General features: G+C 38.4%; 1 long non-coding RNA gene across 1 annotated transcript in view; it reads left to right on the forward strand.

Annotated features, from left to right (window-relative positions):
• Positions 1-25,589, forward strand: part of LOC122800128 — a 924,001-nt gene extending 898,412 nt beyond the window's left edge. The window contains exon 3 of the long non-coding RNA XR_006364536.1: positions 25,541-25,589. This is a non-coding gene — a long non-coding RNA (uncharacterized LOC122800128). The remainder of the gene's footprint in view (positions 1-25,540) is intronic.
• Positions 25,590-26,472: the final 883 nt, after the last annotated feature.

The raw sequence follows: 26,472 nt of genomic DNA on the forward strand, positions 1-26,472 counted from the left end.
AAAGCCTGCCAAGATGATTTAACTAACAGGCTACTTACCAGAGGATATCATCAGGATCCTATCTTTCGAACATTACATCAGGTTGATCGAATAGACAGGTGCCAACTATTACAATACAAGGATAGAACTATCCGGGCTGAAAATCATACACCACAACCAATCAGGTTAGTTACTACTTTTGGGACCAATACCAATAGATTTAAAAATATTATAAATAACCATTGGAATATTTTGTTAGCCCAGGACAAACTGAGTGAATTGCTCAACCCCAGATGTCTATTTTCCTATCGTAGAGGTAGAACTATCAACTCATATTTAACTCATTATAAACATTACAGTCCACCTATCAGCCAACAATTTATTTATTTTATTTATTTATTAGCAGTTGGTTTACCAGGATAGTCCATTAGATTAAGCATTTATATAATATATTTGTGGAAATAATAGAATAAAATAATTATAAGTGAAGAACAGGCTAGGATAATACCTTTGGAGATATACTATCAGGATGTGTTTCTTGTGGTCATTGTAGTGCTTGCACATACATATTTCAAACTAAGGAATTTACTAGCTGTAACACATCCAAAATTTATGAAATAAGATGTTTTGGAAATTGCAGCAGTGATTGGATTGTTTATTTGGCCACTTGTTTTTGTTCTTCATTTTATGTTGGACAAACTTCCAGACCTTTCAGACATAGAATCAGTGAACATTTAAGTGAAATAAGAAATAAAAGGGTTTCTAATGCCCTCTACAAACATACTCTAACACATAAAACTGCTAAATTCACCTTTACCATAATAGACAAAATTCATAAGAATAAGTTATGTAAAGCTGCATGGCACAATTTACTAAATCAAAAAGAATCTGCTTGGATTATTAGGTTAGGTGCTCTATTTAAGCCAGGCTTGAATGACTTAAGTTAGTTCTGGTTTGAACTAATTGATGGATTATTTCAATTAAGTGATTAGGTTTTTGAAATATATATAAGCAGCTGTAAGGGTTTGCCCTAATGAATGTTTTTTGATGCACTGAATAAGGCTATAACTTTTTAGCCAAAACTGGTTTGCTTTTATTGTATTCATGTGATTTGCCACATTAAATTTCTAAAATATTTTTTCATCTTTCCCTTGGGCTGGATATTTTTTGGGTTCAAACCCAGGACACCATAGACAAAGTGATTTACCACTAAGCCATGCCAGATATACATAACTCTGATGTTTTCAAAAACGTATCATCCACCCAGTCCTTAAACAGTACAGAGAATGTATTCCAACATTTAGATGTATGTGTGTGTGTGTGTGTGTGTGTGTGTGTGTGTGTGTGTGTGTGTGTGTGTGTAAATATATTAATAACTAAACAGATACAACAAATCTATATATGTAGATATATATATATATATATATATATATATATGTAGATATATATATATATATATATATATATATAAATATGAACATATATACATGCAAATGCCTATATCAACACATATATATGTCTACACCTATATGTCTACATATACACAGCAAGTAACATATATGTAAGCAGATATATATCTATGTAGGTATATACGGACATAGTTATATATATGTAAGCAGATATATATATATCCATATAGGTATATATGGACATACATGTGTAGATATCAATGGGAGATTAAGTAATCATATATGTCCACATGCACCGTTAATGGGGTTGAGAGGCCCCAAACAATGTACGAATAGGTATACCCACCCCCCCACAGCCAAACACGTCCGCCCTGCAGTACACTACCAAGTGTTTCAGATCCTATAACCAGGTCCTAACATGACATGGCCACAAGATGTTAACAGTACTACATCCCACCTCTATGATGTCAGGCTGGTATTGGAAACATATCATGCAGTACAGTCTGGCTCCCATAGGAAATGTAAATTGTGGAAGCTATCAACATCCCAGGATACATACACACAGACACATATATGCAGATACAGATATACACACACACACACACACACACACATATATATATATATATATATATATATATATATATATATATATATATAAATATATATATATATACATGTGACTACACATACATACGCAGAGATATGTACAGTAAGATATGTATGTAGTAGGTGCACACAATATGGAACAGCCACTATGCCTACACCACCCTAAAAACTGGACACTGGATGAACCCCCACACAAATGACATTTGTTGCCTGCAACATATACCCACAGAGAGGTCATAGGATAAAATACCACCCACAGGTTTGCAGAAATAGAAAACCTTTATCTGTGTACTATTACAGATATATATGCCACGTCATATTGTTGTTCAGACACTGACATCCATATAAACAGAGTAATGCAACTATGAAACAGTTATACTAATACAGTAGTCTGGATAGGTCCACAACTGTTGCTGTCCAGGCCAAGCCCCTCAAATCGTACAATAGTAAAGACAGACTGGGCCAAAGGATACCACACAATCAACAGTAAGTAATGCAAGTGTATAGGTCAGCAGCCTCAATCTACACTCTGTACACAATCACTAGGTGGTAAAGACTTCAGTTGACCAAATGGGATGTAACTGTTACATAACAAGGCATAACTGACACCATCACAGGCACACTGACAAACAGAACAGTCTGTATGGCAGGAGGCATAATATTACAGTATATGGACTACCTGTTCAACACCATCCTCATATGTGCCACTCACACACTAACCCTACATATACTGGGCCGCTACACAGTGTGATCTGATGCCTGTCTGTGGTATGGGACATGTGTGCATGTATGGCCCTACAATCATGTAAGCCAATACGGTAACATACAGTGGAGCAGCATGTAACATCAGATAGGACGGGACCTAGGATGATGACATCTACCACAGTCTGTACACAGGCCAAAGTACATATTAACAATACACACACTGTCGACATTCATCATAATTACACAGACCTCAGTACTGTACAGACAAGCAGAGAATGTCTAGGTTATGTCATCAAATATAACCCCTACTGTACATAACGTGTAGCAGTCTCATATCTCACTGGCTTGTTATCAGATATAATGATACTAATTATGGTGTACAGCACATATGCACCTCTTAATGGATGACATATGTACAAAGGTTCACAGAGTTGTGGCTGGAAGCACATACACAGGGCCAATATTGACATGTTGCTGTGATAACCTCATACATTTACTGTTGTAACAGGGTTTGTCACAACATATGTCCTATGAGGGACATGAAGTCAACAACTGTCACGGCTTTCACCATCTACAGACTGCAATCCTCATGCTACCTTCTACAGTTCACAGACAGATGCTCTGTGGGTAACACATGACACAATAGGCACCACACACTGCCCAGTCTGCAGATGACCATACAGATGGGGAGTCCTCATAAGCATAGAACTTACACGGCAGGTATTAAAACATGTAGGACAGCCATATCCACACACACCCTGTTAAACCAACATTACTCCGAATGCAGTATAGCAACACTTACAGTCTGTAGTCAGGCCAGGCACATCCCCCTCCTGTGTGTTGGCCTGTTTCCACAGTGTATGTTGTCAGAGATAAATCCCCAATTCATCTGAGATGCTGTTTGCCAAACAACAGATTGAGTTCCTCCTCACAGTGAATGAAAAGACCCAACACCAACATGATGTTCCTAGATATATAAGTGTGTTTCAATGCAATTGGCTATGGGAATGTTACCACAGCTATTCCACATGCAATCAGCTAGGGGAGGGCTGCAAATCATGCAGAGGCCATCAGCTGATCACGAGCATCACTTAAAATACACATGCTGCTGCCTAATCAAAGCAGGTGTAGGTCTCTACATCCACCAGTGAGGGAGTGAGAGAGGCAGACAGAGGCAAAGACAAGTCAGGGAGGGGTGGGGAATAAAACTTAAGCATGTTCATGTCACATACCTACCAGCACAGGGTATCAAACCCCTGACGACTATGTAGTGCTATCACAGTTCTATTCAGTTACTGGATGCGCTACATAGGTTACTGGTTGTGGAGCCCTCAAAACATATATGTGATGGTGAGTGACATCTGTAACAGGGATATGGTAGCTATACGGTAGGTGCAGTACACGTGCCTGTTTACATGAACAGGTGCCAGTGTCAACACAGTCACACTCTCACAGGGACGCACACACACTGACACATGTGGCAGAGCCAGGACTACAACCCATCACTAGTGAGATTGCCACAACACATTACTGTGCAGATATCACATGCATCATATGGGTCATACGGAGGTTATATGGGCAAAGGGTATGGGGAGGTGTCTGACATCAGACAGCATGCTTCAGTATGCCAATGAGGGTTGTAGTGAGTGTGGATGTGATCATACGCATCATACAATACACACACACAAACACACAGGGTGCCAGTACTGACATGCATGGGTGCATTTCTGCAAGGGTGTGTGATGGTCAACTGTGCCAGATGGTTAAACAAGGCTAGTTGATGGGTATACCTTGGCATCAGGCCACATGACAATGGACTGCACTGTGGCTCAGTGCTGTAGTTTCTGTATTTGCCCACAGAGGTGGGTATTGTATCCGCCATCCAGTCACCTTGGTGACTATTACGTGTGGCCAATGCTGTGCATAGCTTGCCATGTATGTGTTCCTTAGTCCATAACATGGATAGTGTCTGGGATGTGCACACCTCCCACATGCATGTACAGTGACATGTGGAGCTGTACCTGGGGTGTCTGGCCCATGCTGTGTACAGAGGTTATCAGCAGATGTGCCAGTCTTGGCCACCTGAGGCCAAAACTGGTAATGGAGAGCAGGTTTACCCTGCACCTACATTGATAGCATGCTAATGGCATTCCCTGGTGTCAATGGCATCTGTCCATACAGAGCATGTTTTCAGACATGTAGTCCTTTGTGGGTCACATCTGATGGCACCACAGGTGTTGCAGGTGTACAGTGGGGATCATGGGGAAGGTGCACTGTCTGCATGCACATGCCTATTGGACAGATGGACAGGGTACGAAAAAGCCAAGGGATAACGTCTCCAGCAAGCATACAATACAGCTGCAATTCTCTCGCTGACCAAATTCAATGTTAAATTAATTGTATTAATGTTTTAGGTGTTTATGATTTTCAGAACTATTTTTGACAAGATTTTTATTATTAATATCATTATAGTTTTGGAAAATTGATTATTATGTCGTTTTTGAGGTTGCTTGTATTGGACCCTGGTGACAGTCAATAACAAACAGTTATTTTCATTTTGACTTGACTGTTTAAATAAAATATAATTTATATGTATTTAAACATATTATAGTTAGATATATACATAGAAAAATAGATTTATTTATTTATTAAAACATTTAGTTGTGTCTTAAATTGGGTAGTTTAAACTATAAATAAAAGCACTGCATATGAAAAATGGCAGTGGTGCTTTTAGTTCGGTTTGGTTAGTACAACGACAACCGATTTGGAAGCATAATAACAACATTAATATATTTAGTTTTTTATTTTTATGAGTTTCTTATTGTCATATTTTTAATGGTCATTGGGTAGTCTAAATATATATATTGATAATAGGTGCACGAGAGGGTTGTAGGTTTCGTGTATCTTACAGTTTTAAAGTTATGTTTTTAAAAAAACTAAGACGAGGTAAAAGAGCAAGTTGACTTTTTAAACACAATGTTTTTAAGCAATTTAGAAGGTTAGTATGGTATTAAATTAAATTGAATTAAATTGGTTGCCTGCTAATTGGTTTATTGTTACCCTATTTAATGGGGAAGTTGTAACAAATTAATGTTTTATTTTCGTCTGAGGAAGGAGGGATACGAATCCCTCCGAAAGTGCTTGTTTATAATAAAAGTTCTAACGTTACACTTCTGAACCATCGTTGCTTCATCTTAATTTAACATTGAATTTGGTCAGCGAGAGAATTGCAGCTGTATTGTATGCTTGCTGGAGACGTTATCCCTTGGCTTTTTCATTTTCATTAGTTTGTGTGGTTTTTTTGGATTCACAGATGGACAGGGTGCCATGCCCTCTGTAGCCCACTGCAATCACTCCATAGTTACCATCGGTGACTAATATGCAGTGTACTACCCACATATTGGCTGTTGCCTAGGCAAGTGTGTGTGTGTGTGTGTGTGTGTGTGTGTGTGTGTGTGTGTGTGTGTGTATGTGTGTGTGTGTATGAGACATGGGTTGAGAGTGTGTTCTGGGTAATACTGGGGTTGCTAACTGTGATTTCCTGGCCTTGATGTCACATGTATGGGTATGGATTTGCACCCCAGCCTCTCAGCTATTTCACATCTGTTATCCCTGTACGGCGGACATTGTGATATATACTAGGGCCACCATATAAGAAATTTGCAATCACACACACACACACACACACACACACACACCTGTCATGTCTGAGATTAGAACCCCTACCTAACTAGTTTATTACACTACAGCACTGTGCAGTTGTAGTATGCACCACAGAGATTACTGGAGTACTCCTTTCCCCAAGAGTGTATATCACATTGGATGACATCAGCAGGTATGCCAAAGTAGGGCATTCAAATTGTAGTAAGTGTGGCTTGGCTAAAATGCATTGCTCCCTACACAGACAGTGACATACACACAAAACATCCACAACTGACATGTGTGGGTATAAAACCTCTAACAGAGGTCTATATCACACAACAGCATGGACCTGTAATAGGATGCACCACAGGGATGACTGGGGAGTTTCTTCCCCAAAGGTGTATGTCACATTGGATGACATCAGCCGGATTGTCAAAGTAGGGTATTCAAATTGTAGTGGGTGTGGCTAGGCTAAAATACATTGCTCCCTACACAGAAAGTGACACACACACAAAACATCCACAACCGACATGTGTGGGTATAGAACCCCTAACAGAGGTTTATATCACACAACAGCATGGAGCTGTAATAGGATGCACCATGGGGATTACTGGAGAACTCCTTCCCCAAAGGTGTATGTCACATTGGATGACATCAGCAGGATTGCCAAAGTAGGGCATTCTAATTGTATGAAGTGTGACTACCCTAAAAAGCATTGCACCCTACACAGACAGAGTCAGACAGACACACACACACACACACACACTTTTCAAGTCTGGGATTAGAACTCCTACCTAACTAATTTATCATACTACAGCAGTACACAGTTATAGAATGCACTATGAAGATTACTGGTTTGCAACATTCCCAGAGGTATATTTCTAGGTGGATGACCTCAGCAGCCTTACCACAGAAGAGCATTTCAATTGTATGGAGTGTGACTACCCTAGAAAGCATTGTTCTCTACACGGACAGAGACGGACACACACAAATACACAGTTGCCAAGGCTGGGCTTAGCTACCTAACTATTTTATCACACTACAGCTGTATGCAGTTATGGCACATGCTACGGAGATTACTGGGCTACAACCTTCCCAGAGATGTATTTTTAGGTGGATGACATCAGCAACCTTACCAAAGTAAAGCATTTCAATTGTAGGGAGTGTCATCATCATCCCCCTTTTTTCCCATTTACATGGGGTCGGGGTATCGTATTAACTGTCGCCAACTCTCTCGATTCAGTGCCACTCTCCTGCCTTCTTCAACACTCATGCCTGACTGTCACAGATCTTCTTTCACACAATCCTCATACCTTCTTCCTGTCTGTCCCAAATCTCCCTCACCAGATTGTCTTCTGCTTTTCTACACATGTGCCCATACCATCGTAATCTGTTCTGTTTGATCTTTTCTGCAACTGGAGCTACTTTGGCTTCTGCTCTTATGTCCTCATTTCTTCGCCTGTCCCGCAGTGTGCATCCTACCACCTTTCTCAGGCACTTAATTTCCATCACCTCTAGATTCTTCAACTGTTCTGCCTTTACTGCCCAGGTTTCTGTACCATACAGTAGTACTGGTCACACCACTGTCTTGTACACCTTACATTTCAGCTTCTTTGGCATTCTTCTATCATAGACTACACCTGATACTCTATGCCAGTTGGCTGCAGCCCCTCTGATTCTAGCTTTGACCTCTTCATTCAGACTACCCTTCTCCTCAACCACCCCTCCCAGATACTTGAAGCTGTTTACCTGTTCCACTATCTTCCCATCTATCTCTATTCTCAGCTTCTTCTGATTTCCCCAATCTGCTGCCATTACCACTGTCTTATCTGTGCTTAGTTTCATCCCATGTGCCTTCAGATTTGCATTCCATTCTCCTATCCTTTGCTGAAGTTCTAGGTCAGAGTCTGCCTGTACTGCCACATCGTCTGCATACAGCAGCTTTGTTGCTCTGACACCTCCAACCTGTTTGCTGATGTAGTCCATTACCAGTATGAACAGCAGTGGGCTCAGAGCTGAACCATGGTATACACCCACTGCCACTGGGAACCCCTCAGTGAGGCCAAACACCTCAGGGAGTAGGGAGTGTGACTACCCTAAAAGCATTACCCTCTACACAGACAGAGACACACACACACACACAGTTGCCATGTCTGGGATTTGAACTCCTACCTAACTAGTTTATCACACTACAGCAGTACACAGTTATGGGATGTGCCACAGAGATTACTAGGCTGCAATTTTCCCAAAGGTGTATTTCACAGTGGATGACCTCAACAGGCTTGTCATAGTAGGGCTATGGGGAGGGCAGTGTGCATGCATGGGCCATAACCCATTCATCTAGAGGTTGACATGCCACATGCGGGCACACACAGGGTCATATTTTACAGGTACATGTATACAGCTGCAAGATGACTACTTCCTTGTACAATCATGTTGCACAGCTAGCATGTGCACCATATAGTCCGTAATGCTGACAGATACTGGTGGCTAGTATCTGCAGTGAGTGACATCTGCACCTCATGTGGTTGGAGCCCATTGGCTGTGTGCTAGGTGGGACATGCCTGGATGGCTCCTTGTCACAGTCACCCTCTTACCCTCTTACACACTTCTATGTATGTCTACCTTTGGCTTATTATAGGGTGTTGTCCTTACATATATGTCTGTATTCCTATCTGATGTGTGTGCAAGGCATGAGTGGTGCATACTGATGAGTGTCTGCACTAACAACTGCGACTGCCAGATATGTCTGGTCCACTGGTGTTTGCAGACATGGCCTTCATGTGTTTAAGAGTGTGTGAGCATGTCCAGTATGACCTTTCAGTATGTTGTTGACTGACATTGCCTTCATTTCTCTAAGTGTGTGAGCATGCCCAGTATGCCCATCTGTATTTAGAGTGTGGATCGAGTCCAGGTAGTTTGTACTGCAGTGCTGACCTTTGTGTTGTACACCGACAGGTAGCTTGTTGCTTCTGCAGGATATCCATCGAGCATTTGGTATTGACTGTTACTACATTTCTGCATATAATGGGAGGGGCACACCTGACTATTTCTATATTTTTACGCAGGACTGGGGGGCACGCCTGACTGTTACTACATTTCTATGTAGGATGGGGGGGCACACCTGACTATTTCTACATTTCTACACAGGATTGGGGGCACACCTGACAGTTATTACAGTGCTATGTAGGATGGGGGAGGCACACCTGTCTATTTCAACTTTCTACACAGGATTGGCGAGGCACACCTGACTGTTATTATGTTACTAAGTAGGGTGGGGGCACACCTGTCTATTTTTACATTTTTACACAGTATTGGGGGCACACCTGACTGTTCTTTCTGCATAGGATGGGGGCACACCTGACACTTGTACACATTTGCTAAGACTGCACTGGTATGCCGGGTACTCCATTTCATTCTGTTGTCTTACCTATCATGCTGACTAGAGGCATACCAGTGTACTACAGATCTTAGCTTTTATTTACTTACATATTAGTTTTTGACTTCCTACTCTTCAGAACTGACATCCCACTGCCTGACCTGCTGTAGTCTGTCTGTGTAGGCCTGGGGGGGTGTTACCCATAGGCCTCATTCAGAGGCCATAGCACAGCCTTTGTTTGTGTTTGTCTACTCCTGTCCTGCTGGCTGTGACTGTTGTTGGGTATATGAATGCCCCTGACTGGCATGTGTGAGTCACTTACCTTGTGGGTGTCCCAGTATTGAGGGTGGTGCTGCAAGGCTGCCTATGTCAGATGCACATAGTACACTCCCTACACATGGTTAAGCACAGGTAGTGTAATGTTTGGCATCCCTTTTACTGTGTGTGAGAGCCAGAGAGAGGTGTTATTCCCTGGCTCCCTCCTGTGTCAGTGTTTGTGTTATGCATTGCCTGTTTGCCAAGGCCAGGGCATACTGGGCACGCCTCCAACTGCCTACTGGGGCAGCTCAGGTTGATCCTCCGAGGAGTCACTCTGTATCTGTGCAGGCCTTGGCAATGGTGGGGGGGAGGGCTGTGTGGCCCTGCCCTGTGCTCTTCCTGCTGCAGCTGTTTCCACAGGATCATATTGTGTAGCATGGCACATACAAGGACAATTTGGGTACATGTAGCTGGTAAGTACTGCAAGGCTCCACCGGATGTGTCCAGGCACCAAAACCATGACTTGAGCATCCCAAACACATGCTCTGCTATAATTCTGGTTTGTGCATGTGCCCCAATATGGAGTTCTTGTTCAGGTGTGTGTGCATTTCTGATGGGTGTCATCAGCCACAGCTCCAGTGCATATCCAGCATCCCCCACTAGGTGACCATCAGGGATGTCCTCACTGGCAAATCTCTGGTACAGCTGCGTCAGATACCAGATGTGGGAATCGTAATAGCTTCCAGGGCAGCAAGCATACACATTCATTATTATGCCCTAGGCATCACACACAACCTGGCAGTTGATGGAGGGGAAGCCCTTGCAGTTGATGAAGACCCTACCCCACTCACTGCATGGTGCTTTGATGCATATGTGCATGCAGTCTATAACACCCACTACCTCAGGGTATTCTGCTATTTGGTGGATTAGTTGCATATTGCTGGCCAATGCCTCATGGGTTTTGGGGAAATATACGTGCTCACTGACATGTGCTGATATGGCATCCAGGAACTGGTGGAGTACCCTCGATGCTGATGCCTGTGAAATCCCCATCATATCCCCAGTTGGGCTTTGGAAGGTACCTGTAGCTAGTATGCATTGGCCTACACATACCTTGGTATCCACTGGGATGGGTTCCCCTCTGTTAGCTCTGTGTGTCAGGCGTGGCCATTACAGCTCAACAATTTGCTGTAGGAGGTCCCTGTCCACCCTATAGTGCTCCACTATCTCCAGCTCATGTAGCCCCTGGTAGGTTATGCTGGGTCTGTACACTCTTCTCCGTCTCCTCACTGTGGGTTGGTCAAGAGCATTCACATCCTCACCACCCTCAGCCTCTTCCACAAGTTGTTGTATGATAGCTATTGCAGCCCCTATCATTTTGCTATTGTGAGTGTTAAAAGTTCCTCCCTTGTTTACACTGGTGGTGTAGAGTGTGTGAAAAACCAGAGGGGAAGGTGTTTGCATAGTTTATAGTAGTGTTCTGGGCTGGGGTGGTCTGCTGCCTGTGTAATTGCCTTACTCTGATGCATTTCACCTGCCAGCTATGCTAGTTCTCCTTGATTACCTTCCTACTGCTGTTTTCCCTTCCCATTGCCTTCTTGTTTAATCCCGGGGGTGCACCACAAAAACAGAGTGCACAGATGTGCAAACTGCTGCTATTTCCTGGTTTAATTTTTTTTTCTGCCTTTAAAACCCGGTGTGCGGCACACACACACCCACTTAGGCAATGTAAGGAGTGCTAGGCAGGTTTAGACACACACCCTAGCTTAGCTGTGCTAAGCTAGGAGGAAACCCAAGCCACAAGACTCCAATCTGCTTACAGTATGCCTGAAACACACCCCTCCATGATGTCACCTAACTCCTAGGCTTGCACCAAGCTATTCCTACTCTTACACTGTTGGGACTTGACTCACATGCTGGAGAAAACTGAGATTCACTATCATTCCCCTGATTTGCATAGGATTGCCTGCTAATGCATAGTTACATGTCTCACACTGAGCCTCCCCACTTAGCAACCACTACTCACTGGCCATGCTGTCTTCTGCCTGCCATTGACTTGCATGGCAGAAAACTAGAAAGCTTAATTTAGGTTTATTTTGTTATTTCCCCCCGATCCCGTTTGTGCGCCACTGCCCTACTCTTAAACAGCCGAGATCGGGTAAAAAAAATAAAAGTTAATTTTTGTCTTTTTTTCACCATTTGCAATGCCAATGGCCTTATACTTGAGCATTGGCATGCTTACTACATGATATGCAGCCTTTATTTGGAGCTGTCACAGCACCATTTTGGATTTTGCGGAAATGTACTCGGTTACTAACCTAGTACATTTCTACAGATTACACTAGTCCTGCACGGCCGACTGCAAGCTTCCTGGATTGCAAAATCACCTCATTTGCATAGATTTCTCCTGCAAATGGGGTGATTTGCATACAGGGGCTTAGTCCATGCAGAATTAGTGCAGGTATGCTCGTGCATGCCCCTGCAGGCTGTTCCTGGATCACACAGCAGGCATATTGCCTGCTAGAGCTCCTGCACTGATCTTGCACACCGTGCATGGTATAGAAAATCCACGGGATAATCTTTCATTAAATATTTTGACAACTTAAATTTTTCCTTTTTAGTAAAATCATTTTAACATTGTTCTGTGCTTTCTTAAATCTACAAGCATGTGCAAGGGGAAAACACAAAAAAAAAAATTCACTTTGATATTAATAAGTTTTAAAAACATGTTTCTTAGCTGGTTTAAGAATTGATTTTATATTTGCAGAGTGTAAAGACTGAAATGAGTTTCCTTCTAAGGTAAATTTTATTAACCAGATGAAAGAATTGTTAAATAATTCTAATTTATCATGTTTGATAAATTTATAAGAATGTAGTGTAATCTGCTCCTGAATGCTTTTCCATTGGGGTTCCTGTTATATAATCAAAGATGCAATCCTTCGAATGCATCTTGTTTGAACTTGAAAGCAAGAAAAAGCAAAATAGCGAAATGGCATATAAGCGATTTCTTTCCCTGGCCTCTGTTACTTTGCCATTTTCATCACTGTAGTGTGATCTCAGAGTTAGCATATTTAAGTAGGGGTGTGTGGAGGGCACAGCCCCCCAAATTGGGGGTGTGGGGGAAAAAGCCCCCCACTCTGTGTAATGTTTTGAAGTTTTTATTTTTATTTTTTTTTTTTTGTGGAACAGTGATTCTTTTTCCCTGGGAAAAAAATCACTGTTCCATGTTCAGGATTGTAAGCTTTCACTTACATGGGGTCAATAAATCAGTGTTTGTTTTTTTAAGAGTTCACTGATTTAATATAGACCCTTCCATTGACTAGTATAAATTGAGTCTACACAGAGTATAAAATAGTTAACATTTGCAGCAATAGAATATGATTCTACATCTCAGAAGCTAATACCACCACACTCCCATAGTCGTATATGATTTTGATAAGCAATTTATGGCTTTTTAGGATACTATAAGAATGAAGTTAGCATTTTCCATTTTCTTTAAAAGTTTCTTTACGGTATTAAAGCTATTGAATGCAATATAATATTGGGTAATATAATCACTTTAATAAGTACTAACCTGTCCTCAAAAGTAAAAAAAAATGTTCATTCCATTTTTTAATAAGAAGTAACACTTTTTCAATTCTTTTTTTCAAAATTATTATTATTAATAATCTTACTCACATCTTAATAGATTTTTATTCCTAAACATTTCAGTTCTTTTCCTTCTCAATTCTTTTATCTTACTATCTAGTAATCAATTTAACACTAAAGTTTTGGTTTATTATTAATAAATTTCAGCAGCAATACTTTGTGAAACATTTCAATTTCTTTAACTATTTCTTTGATAGAATAAGTTAAATCTCCTATAGTTAGTGAAACAAAAGATGCATTTTAGATACACAATCCATGTTAATTGAGAATCCATCATTTTTTTCATTGCTTGTTATACTATTAACTAAGGGATCAAGAACTAACGCAAATAGCAGAGGGAAAAAGGGGCACCCTTTTATGTGCCTTTGTTTAAACTGAATCCTTGATAAATGTAAAATCCAATTTTAACACATACTTTGGAGTCTCTATACAGGTTGTTTGATATTCCAATACATTGTTCTGGAAATGCTTCTAAAGTTTTAACCAGCTAGTTCCAATCTACAGAATCAAAAGCTTTCTTGATATCTAAGCTAATTAGGACCAGTTTCTTGTTCATTTCTTTTGCTAAATCTAAGATAGTTATTACCTTTTTATATTATCATACATTAATCTATTGACTATAAATCCTGCTTTATCTTTATTAATTATCTACAATATCTTTTCATCTTGTAGCAAATACAAAGATGGATGTAAATATTTTATATTCAACTTTTAATAATGAAACAGATCTATATGAGGGAACTAACTTATCCTTTCCTTATTTAAGTATAGGTGAAATTACAGACATTTTCCATGAGGGAGGAATTATTTTGTCACTCTGAATTATCCTGAAAATGTTGCTCAGTAATTCTAAAATATTTAACTGAAGCAGTCTATATAATTCTATACTTAAACCATCTGACCCTAGAGCTTTACCATTTTCCTTTTTTTAAAAAAGCTTCTATAACTTCTATTAGGGTAATAGGATTATTCAATAGAGAGATTTGTTGGTCATTAAGTTTATTAGTAACATTTTCTTTAAATAATTATCAATTTTGTAATCATCAGGATTATTATTTTTATCAGATCCGCATGGTATTCTTTTAAAAAAATTATTAAGTATTTCCTTTATGTCTGCAGTAAACTTATTAGTGTGAGGATTCTGAATATTATTGATTTGTGCTTTTTTGCTTAACATCTTACTTCTATTACTCAATTTGAGGGGATATTTTAGAGCAACACAGTTAAAGCTCTTATACATAGCACAAGCAGAAAACTATAATTCAAAGTGGAAAGTGATGATGATACAGGGGGGTAGCTCAAGAAATAAAGAGAGATAGAGAGATTGGGATTTTGGATGCAGACTCTGAAGGAGAATAACAAAAATCACAGAGTATTATATGGTTTACCTTTAAAACCGTGATTTGCAGAAGGGTGAACAGCACATTTCCGAAAGGCAGTTTGCAAGGTTTGCAAATGCCAAATGGAAAAAGGTTTGAATGTGCAATGAGCGAATACACAGTGAGATTCGCTCATTGCACATTTGACATTCAGGGGCAGATTGCACTATAGTGGGGATCGGGAAATGGTTCCTTTCCCCACTGTAGTGCAATCACGGAGTTAGAATAATAAAGTGGGGGGTGGGGGGCACAGCCCCTGCTTTACACTTTGTTTTTTTTTTTCTTCAAATTTCATGTTCAAAAAACAGCAAATCTGCTGTTCAATTTGCTGTTTTTCGAACATGTAGGTTTGTTGACATTGTCAGTTTTGTGGTTTTGAGTTGCTCATATGAGCACTTGAACCAATGCAATTTGTGGTTTTAAAGGTAAACCTATTATATTCATAAAACAGCAAGGAGTATTCTAAGAACTAAACCAGCACAAAAATGGAGAATGGAGAAAAGAGATTCCACTGATAGGGATGACTGTGGTTAGGGATACAGATAATGAGCAAGAGGGGGCTGGAATTTTTTGGAGTAAACTGGTAAAGGAACCAATGCATTGGGAGCAAATAACTAGAAAGGGAAAGGAAATAGTATGGAAAGAGGCCAAGAATTTATTTGGACTGTAGGTTAGTGATTGCCTTCCCTATCAAGCATAGATATTAGAGTATAGGCAAAGAGAAAGAAATGGGGGGGGGTCCTAAATGGAAGACCAGCACTTGTAGAGTTTTTAATAAAATCTAGAACAGAAGCTGCCATTACAAAAGGAATAATTAGTAGAGCATATACAATATTGCATGATAATTATAAGAATCAATCAGAGGAGCTTAGAAAGGATTGGGAAGAGGGACTGGATAAACAAGTCAAATATGCAATAAAGTCTAGAAGACTTAGGATCTTTGCCTGGAAGTGTTTACATAGGCAATTTTATACCCCAGGTAGACTCCAAAATAATTTTTCCTCAGGTGGATAGCAAATGTTGGAAGTGTGACAGGCAAGAAAGAGGTGGCTGGGAACATATAGTTTGGGAGTATAATGACCTGGCAGACTTTAGGGATTACCTGCAGTCCACTCTGTCAGAGATGCTGGGTGACAAATTAGATTGGCTGGGGAGATTATTTTTTTGAGCTATGATACAGAATTAGAATTGCCTAGACATAGTAAAGCCTTACTGAGTCTAATTATGGTGGCTGCCAAAAAAGCAATTACTAGAAAATTGATCCCATAGTCTAGTAACAGATAAAACAACTGGAATTGGGATATTTATAAACAGGACAAAGCAAACTACATTGGAAAAAATAGGAAATGTGGGAACAATATATGCGGAGAGGGAACAAGGTTTAAGAGGCAGGATTTGAATGATCAATATAATGCTTAACTGACAATGACTGGATAGATTATAAGTGGTGTATAATGTTTGCAACTACAGTTGTTTCAATGGTGTCTGGGATATATAATGTTTGCAACTAAAATGCTGTCAGTGTTTGTTTTTCATTTCTATAAATGTAAGATTGCCTATGTCATATGTAATAATTTAATAAAGATGTTTATCAAAGACTGCAGTGGTGGTGCTGTGGTAGTGTTGTCGCCTCATAGTTAAGACGTTGTCCTGTTCGATTCTCAGCTAAAGCATCTTCTGTGTGGAGACATGCATGAATGGGCATACCTTCGTTGAAGGTTGTGTGTCAGAGCTGGCAACTCGGCAAGTAAAAATCTTATGCCAATCATTAGCGGAGTGGAGTTCCACTGTGGCGACCCCTAACCGGGAAAAGACAAAAGACACAACAACAACAACAGCATCAAAGAAAAAAAATCTTATTTCTATTAGCTAGTCTATATAGATTTTTTAAGCCATTGCATATCTGTGCAATTGTATTTTTTTCTAAAGCTACCTCCACTTTATGCATTAAAATTGTCTGATATTTTGTCATTATTTTTTAATGACTTCAGCATTAACTAAGTTCTTTGTTGTTTATATCTCACTTTGTGTATTTCATCTTGTATTTTAACAACTCTTTATCCATTTGTTTCATTTTATTACAAGCCCATTTTCCCATTCTATCCTTAATAGGCTTTTTAAGAGTCCTATAATATGACTTTACTAACCTGACCATTATGATTGAAAGATAAAACATTTTGGATTTGTTCCTTAAGGTAATTCTTAAATTCTTTTAATTTTATCATATATTCTCGGATTCTGCAGCAGGGCTAACCACCCGGTGGTATAAACCTTGGCTCTAGGTGATTGTCAGTGTTGAAGTGACTCCCCTAACTCATGTGCAAAAATGAGAACAAGGTGCTGTGGATGGATGGATGAATGGATGGATGGATGGATGGATGGATGGATGGATGCAAATATTATGGTATTCTATAAATAATCTGAAAGGACATGGACTAGATTTAAAATAATTCACTTTATTAAGTAAATCTGTAGAGGTATAAATCCTATCAATTCTAGTTTGCTTCCAATGTGAATAAAAATAATGAGTGATAAACAATGACTTATCTTCTTTTACTACTAAATCATCTAAATTTGTATTAATAATCCATCTGTTTAGTGATTTAGCTGATGCCAGAATTTTAGCTTTCTTCTGTTCACTTTTATCTTCTTTACTAGACATGCAGTTAAAATCCCCTGCTAAAATTAAACCATTCTTCCAATGACTTTGTAGTTAGTTTAAATGATCTTTAACCACTCTTATACACACCTGTTACAGGGATCCAGTAAAAATTAGCTAATGTATAGAGTTTGTCATTATATTTAATTACTACAAATGTGTACATTCCTTTGAGATTATTAATGGATTCCATGACCTTAGGCATTGCAGTAGATTTTCTCCAAAGTATAGCAGCTCCTCTACTTTTTTTGTTAAAAGAAGCAGGTGATAACATTTCATAACCTATGCTATTTAAATATTGTATATCTTTATCTATCACATGAAACTCTTAAAATAATATAAAGTCTCCTCTATTTAATTTTAGATATCTCATTGATAATTTCCTTTTGTTGCCATTATTTAATCTATATACATTAACAAATAATATATTAAAACTATTCATACTGTGTATTTGAAAATATTTCTTTTAAGAGATGATATGATACATGTATCCACCATATTAGTTTAATACTGTATAAGACACTAATGCAGTCTTCCAACACTATCTTAACATTCCACATTTTTGAACTCTTCCTTTCTACTAACTTAATTACTAAAACCTGTCAATAACAAAAACAGAAACAAGTCTACAACTTAATCTGTATATATTACTAATAAAAGTCAACCTACCATAGATATCAAAGTTCCTAGTCTGCCTAACAAATAAACTACTGTTCTATCTCTCTAATTACCAATACCTAAAAATCCATCAAAAATTAACCAAAAGCTACCCTGACTTACAAATAATTAATGTAATAGTATATATAAGATGAAAATAATAAGAAACTATTAATTAATTATATATTTTGCCATTTAATGTTAGGAGGCTAATACTCATAGCTTTACTTACAGCTGTCCTCACCTCAGCCTATCTCCTCACCTCCTTTGAAAAACTGTATTATTACCAGTTTAATTACTCTCCAAAACAAACAGCCATGCACACTCCTATACTCTCCCACAGTCAGATAAATATCACTTCCAATCCCAGCAATCTGCTAGCTAAATACCATAGACTCTCACAACTAAATACAATAAACTTACAGTAAAAAACTGAAATATCAAACTAGCTTTATATATAACCCTGCATTAAAACTAAGAAATCCCTCCTTAAAAGATGGTGACATCCACCCTAACCCTGGCCCAACCAATCCCACTACCCTAGTTACCCACCCTAAACTCCTCAACTCTTTCCTAATAGGACATCTTAATATCTGCAGTATTAATAACAAAGCAGCCCATCTCCATGCCCTTCTAGATATTCACTCCTTTGACATCTTCTGCCTGACAGAAACTTGGTTAAAAACAGGAACTAAAGACAATGAAATCATTCCCCGAGGATACAATATATTGAGACAAGACCGCATAAAATGTAAGGGCGGGGGAGTAGCAATTCTATTCAAAGATGGACTTCAGATCTCCTCCTTACCATACAATCCACCTAAGGATAGTAAGGCAGAAGTCCTTATCTCCAGATTTCAAATCAACCCTAGCAAATCTTTATATATCATCTGTATCTACGTACCTCCTGGTAATAATAGCAGTACAATAGAGGATGTGGATGGATGGATGGATGGATGGATGGATGGATGGATGGATGGATGGATGCAAATATTATGGTATTCTATAAATAATCTGGGTGTCCTCAACTTACCCACAAGAGGCAATAATACTAGGTGATTTTAATACTGACTGGAAAGGTGTCAACACTGATAATCCTACCTCCCAGATCAACCTTCATGGCTTTAGTCAAACAATCAGCTCCACAACCAGAATCAACAAACCAAACAAAAAAGAGAGCACCTTAGATTGGATACTTATAAATAGACAGCAATAAGCTTATAAGGCAGGAATTCTGCCAGATGATGTTAGTGATCATACTTTGACCTACATTATAATGCAAAAAAAGATATTTCAACCCCCCTACTTATAGGATTGCATGTACCAACAAACATTTTAACCCACTATTATTCCAGAATGAACCTAATGCCTGTGACTGGAACCCTCTAAAAACTCTCCCACTTAAAGAGGCTAAGTATCTTAACTCTAAATGCTTAGTGATCCTTGATAAGCAAGCACCTAAATGGTCTAGCAGAATGAAGTCCAAACCAGCCCCCTGGCTTCTTAAAGAAACCAGACAGAAAATTTTGCTTAGGAACAGGTCTTGGGCTAAATGGAAAGCTACCAAAAATATCTCTGAGTAACAAAATTTTAGGCAGTTGAGAAACAGTACAAAAAAGGCAATACTTACAGACAAAAAGAACTACTACTGTAAACTACAGCAGACTCACCAAAATAATCCTCAGAGGTTCTGGTCAAGTATCAATAAACTCCTTCTCCGAGGGCACTCTCGTACACCTACCCCACTATGGGCCAATCTAAATACCCCCATCAAACTGCCAATGCCTTCAATACTTTCTTCACAGAGACCATACAATCGCTAGCCAGTCAACTAACCCCAGATAACTCAAGTCTTCCTACCACCATACCCGGCTATCTACCAACATTCCATTTGCAAACCATCTCTACCACTCTCATCTACAAATTCATCCAAAAACTTAAGCCTTGTACTCCTTCTGCTGACCAGCTACCATCGGAATATCTGCAAAATGGAGCCAAAGTAATTGCATATCCTATATCCATCCTCATAAATAGAATCATTAAGGAGGGAACCATTCCAGACATCTGGAAAATCTTCCATATTATCCCCCTACACTAAGGTGGTAACTCAAATGATTACTCTAACTACCAGCCGATAGCTCTTTTATCACCCTTAGCAAAAATTATGGAGAAATGTATTCACCGTCAACTATTAAACCATTTATCTCAACATAACATAATAGCTAACTGCCAGCATGGCTTTAGGCCATCACATATTACCAGAACTGCCCTATTATCCTTTACAGATGCCATCAATAGAAATAGCAATAAAAACAGCCTCTCATCTGCACTCTTTATTGACCTCTCAAAAGCTTTTGACATGGTAAACCACACCCTTCTTATAAACATTCTTGAATCCCTTTCCCTAGACTCTCAGGCTGTTCAATGGTTCAGGTCCTACCTCAGTAATAGGCAATAGGCAGTTCTCTGTTGTATGACCTCTTCTTTTCTTACTATTTATCAATGACCTCCATGTAGCAATTCCTCAAGCCACCTGCATTCAATATGCAGACGATTCTATGCTAATATGTTCAGCAAACTCTCCATCAGAACCACATTCTCTAACTCAGAAGGTGTTTAACTTAGTAGAGACATGGTTCTCTAAATGTTGCCTCCTTCTCAATGCTAAAAAACTAAGCTCCTACTCTTTACACCCACCAATAAATCCCCCCCATAGATTTCTCAGTCAGTTCCAATAATGGCACCCTTATATCCCCCGACTCCACCACTAAACTGTTAGGAATTACTATTGACAATAGCCTTAATTTTGATAGCCATAAAAACAACACCATAAAAATAGTCAATAGAAAAATAGGCTCCTTATACAGAATCAAACCTTCCTTAACTCCAGCTGCCAGAACCAAGATTGCTCACTCGCATTTATTCTCAACTCTTCTGTACGCCTCACTCATATATACTAACCTAAAGAAAAATAATCTTATCAAACTAGCTAATTCCTATAATAACATCACCAGATTTGTCACTGGCAATCCCTTTAGAACTCACCACTGTCTGAATCTACTGCAGCTAGGTTGGCTTGAACTACAAAACCATCTGATATTTTCCAAACTCACCATTGCCCACAAGATATTCTACCAACCTAACAGCACTCCTATACTCTCCAACCTCATAATCCCCTACAAAAGTCTAAATTCACTATGCTCTTCTAGCAAACTTCTAGCTAGCATAAGCAAGTCTAACAACTTGGCTGGAGATTCCCTGTTCTCTAACGCAGCGGGGAAAAAACTGGAACCTACTACCAAATGAACTAACTTTACTTTCTTCCTTGCCTGTCTTTAAACAAAACCTCAAAAGACACCTCAATACACACTGGTTATGCCCCTGCAGCAACCCTGACTAATCTTCTGCCTTCAATACTTATATCTCCTTTTCCCACTTTATTTACTAAAACTTTACTGCTTACACCTTGGAAACAGGACTGTAACTAGTAAACTCAAATCAATGTACTGTGTGTATTCTATCCTGTTGATGTACTAAAATTCCTCATGTATCATACTGTGTAATAATTTCTCTTATACTGTATGTCACTTTTCTAGTGTAAATACCAATTTTACTATTACTTGTATTTTTATTGAAATCCTTTCATTTACTATGTAACAATATTTGTTTTCATTTCTATTTGCTACTACTGGAGCTTTTCTCCTCGGGCCTGTACTGAAAATGGAAATATATCCAGTTAGACTAGCCAAGTTAACAAATGTAAAATAAAATAAATAAAAATTTAAAACTACTCCCCATTACTATATAAATGTTTAGCAATTGTCTTATATTAATCACAAATATTAAATATTCCAACAAATAGCATACTATATACATGTTCATGTGATAGTAGTATAAATTATCCATTTAGCATTACTAAATTATTTGCTCATTTAAAACTATTATATAACGAAATCTCTAAATAAGTAAAACTGTGTGGGACATGAAGAAATAAAGATTTCTGCAATGGTGCAAATTATAGATAATCTTATCATACTAAGCTACTATACCAAAGGAAAATCAATGCACACATATATTTATCATGCTAAAAGATACACACATGTTCAATAAATCTGACAAAAGTTCCGATTTAATTATAAAACTCAAACTGTCTATATCACAAATTGTGAAACACTCTTAAAATATGTACATTACTAAGGTTAACGAGAAAATCTTGCTATTTCTATGGAGTAAAAAAAAACTTGCAGTCTATATAGTATTCAAGAGTTACAATGTGCTTAATTCAAATCCCATTCTCCCTTCCTGGGGTCGAACATATTAAAAATTCTACTTTGCTTTCATAATAGATGTACTGCTTCCGCAATATAACACTCAAAATTCAGCTCTGTCTCATGAAATGAGTTAGTTCAGTAACTCTCCATGAATCCAATATCATACAATATGCAAATATCTTTAAAGTGCACATGATCAAGCTTCAGATTTCATCGTTCAGGGTATTTTCAAGTATTTTATATGATTTTCTATGTAAATTATATGAGATCTTGTACATTCACATTTCTGCCATATGCAGGTATATATAATACATATATTTCTTATAAGCAGTTTATTTAAGTATATTTTCCTGTCATATTTGCTCACTGATATTCTACCTTATTCTATATAACCTATATTTCTAAAATCTCCCATCAGAGCTATTTAATCATCAGCTCTCTATTAGAGATTACAATATCCGTATATGTTTCACAACTTACTGATACTGCTTCTATTAATCTTACATAGTAGATGTTTCATTCCTTGTGCATTTGCATATTGTTCATAAGATGTTTACTTTTCTTATTAATTCTAATATTACAAGCAATCTTGACAGTATATGAAATAATTCCTGCTTGTTTAACTTGTGTGTGTGTGTGTGTGTGTGTGTGTGTGTGTGTGTGTGTGTGTGTGTGTGTGTGTGTGTTTAGCCATTGTGAACTGCTATTCTGATCTAAGCTTCACATCCTGACATTAGAAATTGATTATAGTATGTGGAAATGACAAATCACAGCATATAACAGCTACTATTTTCCTCTGTAAGTTTCTTATTCTTCTTGATTCTTTTAAATTGTTCTAATCAGTAAAAAGCATCTAACTATACTTACTCCTTAATATGTACAGTTAGAGTTAATTCACTATTGCATAAGCTTTTAATATTCAGCAAAATATAAGCAAATTATATGTCAGCAACAGCTCAATATAAAACATTACTAAACCTTTATATCAATTCTTTACTTCTAAATAAATGTAAAAAACAATATTTTGAGAATATTTCTCACATATATACTTGAAATAAAAGTTTCTTCCTGTTTTCACAGACATCAGTAATGACCTCTGACCTTGTTTTCTTCAAAACAGCTTGAGGAGCATTCTTTTGTTCTCAAGCTTTTTTAAGTGTTAATAATAATAAATAAATGACCTGTGAAAGGAATGAATTATACAGGAACAAAGAAAACAAAATTGCCAGCACTTTAACACTTCCAATTAGCATATTACTTAGACCTGACATTCAGTTAACCCAGCAATGCACATACTAAGCAATGTTAAATAACATTCTTAACTAAAATAAACTCAAAGTTACCAATCCGGCTACTTATAATTTAATGACATTTTCTTACAAGAAGTATTTGTTTTACATTTAGAAATATATTTATAAGTTTAGTTAAATGAAATATATTAAGTTGTTCACTGTAAATATAGTAAAACAGTCCCCAAGATTTATGAACAGTCCGTGAAAGAATAGTCTATTCTTGGACGGACTGTTCCATGTAGGAATACAGCAGCAGCGTGCCCTACATATTAATGAGGGCGTGATGATGTATTCCTACACCTAAACGATCCGTGTATGAGTGCAGGGGGCATGTATAAGTCCTGCACAGACACTTAAACATGCCCCCTGCACTCAGAAAGTGCCGTATGGCATTTTCAAAAAAGGAAGTTGCATAATATTGGAGCTTTCAAAAAAGGAAGTTGCATAATATTGGAGCCTGCCTCTAATATTATGCATTATTTCAGTGTCTGCGGACAATGGAATGTAAAACTAGCATGTCAGTGTCCGTGGACGCTGAAATAAGAAAAAAACACACACACACACAATCTCCAAGAAGTAGCTCGCACAGTACATGACTGCCCCTAGAATGGCTAGATCCCTGCCTCACATGCCTGCAGCCTGCTGATAAATATGTTATAATTTAATATTTCATTTTACTTTTTTTTTTACAATAAAAATAAAGTTTAAGCACAGCGCAGTGGCTTTGCGCACCACAGCACTTTGCTCAGCCCAGCTTAAATGCTATTTGAGAGTGAAATAGAATTCTGAAGGAGAAGTCTGCATTGCTGATGTAGTGTAGTGGATAGAGCACTGGTTTAGCATGCAAGCCACGCATGGTTCAAATTCCAGCTCTAGCTTGTATATCTTATGTGTGGAAGCAGTTGTAAATTATTTTTTATAAATTGGAATGATATTTGTAAGTCATATGTCTCACATATGGTAGTGTATGGCTGGGAAAATACCATAGGGAAATGTAAAAAATGTTTCTCTTTTTTTTTTAAATAATTGTTTGCAGCCAGTTAAGCCTGCCACAGCTCTGCTGAAATAAGCTAAGGATTGCTTAAGCATGAAAATGTAAGCAATCCTTAGCAACTGTAAGCTTTGCTTATCTGGTTTAATCCTTGCTAAGTGGATTTGCTTGGAGCTAAGCATAGCTTAGCATATTTGAATGGCCTTATTTAAACCACACAGGTGGGAATACAGACATATCTCTTAGAGTCTGATCAGGGCAGCAACAATGGCAGGTGTAGGAGAGGGTGTTCGCTTTTGGGTGCAATGCTGGGACATCCAGGATTACAGGGTCATGGTTGGACTCCTTATCAAAGACCATGAAGCTAGACTGCTGCAGGGCCTGTACCAGGGCTCCCAGTACAAAGCAGAGGCCTGGGACTGTCTGGCACACGATCTCACCAGTGCCACTGGTATACCCTGAACTGATGAGCAGGTGCATCATCACTATGATGACCTAAAGCATAGGAGGGGTGAACTCTTAGCCCAGTGGATCCAAGAGGCACAAGCAGAGGAAGTTCCAGATGTTTGTATGTATCCAGTCTGGGTATTTGTAAATAATTATTTAAAAATTGTATACGTTACTGTACAGGTCTGCTTAATGTGTGTTCTTTCCCCATACAGCTGCCGATGAGAGGGCTGCGAACATTAATGCCCATACAGAACGCCTGGTCCGACTGCACCGAGAGTTTGGTGAGTACAGAAATATTTGTAATATCTGCTGTAATAAATCAGAAATAGTAAAGGTCTGTATATATAATTGTGGTCTAAATGTAATTAATAAATGCATGTGTCAGGCTACCAGTGTTAGAACTCAGTAGTGCCAGCTGCTGTGTAATACAGAGTTTTGTAGAAAACAAGGTACACTTGAGAAGAGGAAGAGTAGGATATGTATTAGGCTGTCTGAAAGAACCTGCTAAGAAACTGCTGTGTCAGGGCTACTGTAACAGTTACAAATGAGAAGCAGTCCTCCTGTGCAGATCATGCAGTAATACTAACTCTGGATTTCTGAGTTATAGAAAGTGCTATGTCAAAAATAATAAAGCTGACTACCACAAACAGTTGTCTTTCATTTGTCTTATATCTGAAAAGTACAATTGTGTAGCTGCTGCAGTATGCAGTAACTGGGGTGAAGTGATGTAGCACTGTTCATCTGCATACTTCAGAATTTGGATCTGAAATAACTGACAAAATGCAAAAGTAAATATTTTCTTCAGTAATATCTTGTACCGTGTTCCTGCCAGCATTGCCTTGTGTTAACCTTTGAATTTCAGCTGTATGTAGTTCTGAATGTACAGGAAAGTGTGAGACAATAATAGGTGTAGACTGCAAAAGAGTGTGTTGACTTGATTCTAAATTGAAGTCTGTTTATTAAAATGTCCAAATGTCTAGTATTAATAATCTGCTCATATTGTGTAAACAGTAACATCAATAGTTACTTGCACTGATGTTTGTTGTAGGTATTATGGAAAACAAATAAAAAGACATTTGATAAAAAAGTAGAGTGTGTAGAAAAGTATGTACTAGACAGAAATAACCAAAGTAACAGACATCGC

The sequence above is a fragment of the Protopterus annectens genome, chromosome 4.part0 (genome assembly GCF_019279795.1).
Source record: "Protopterus annectens isolate FY-2018-M chromosome 4.part0, PAN1.0, whole genome shotgun sequence".
Taxonomy (NCBI): domain Eukaryota; kingdom Metazoa; phylum Chordata; order Ceratodontiformes; family Protopteridae; genus Protopterus; species Protopterus annectens.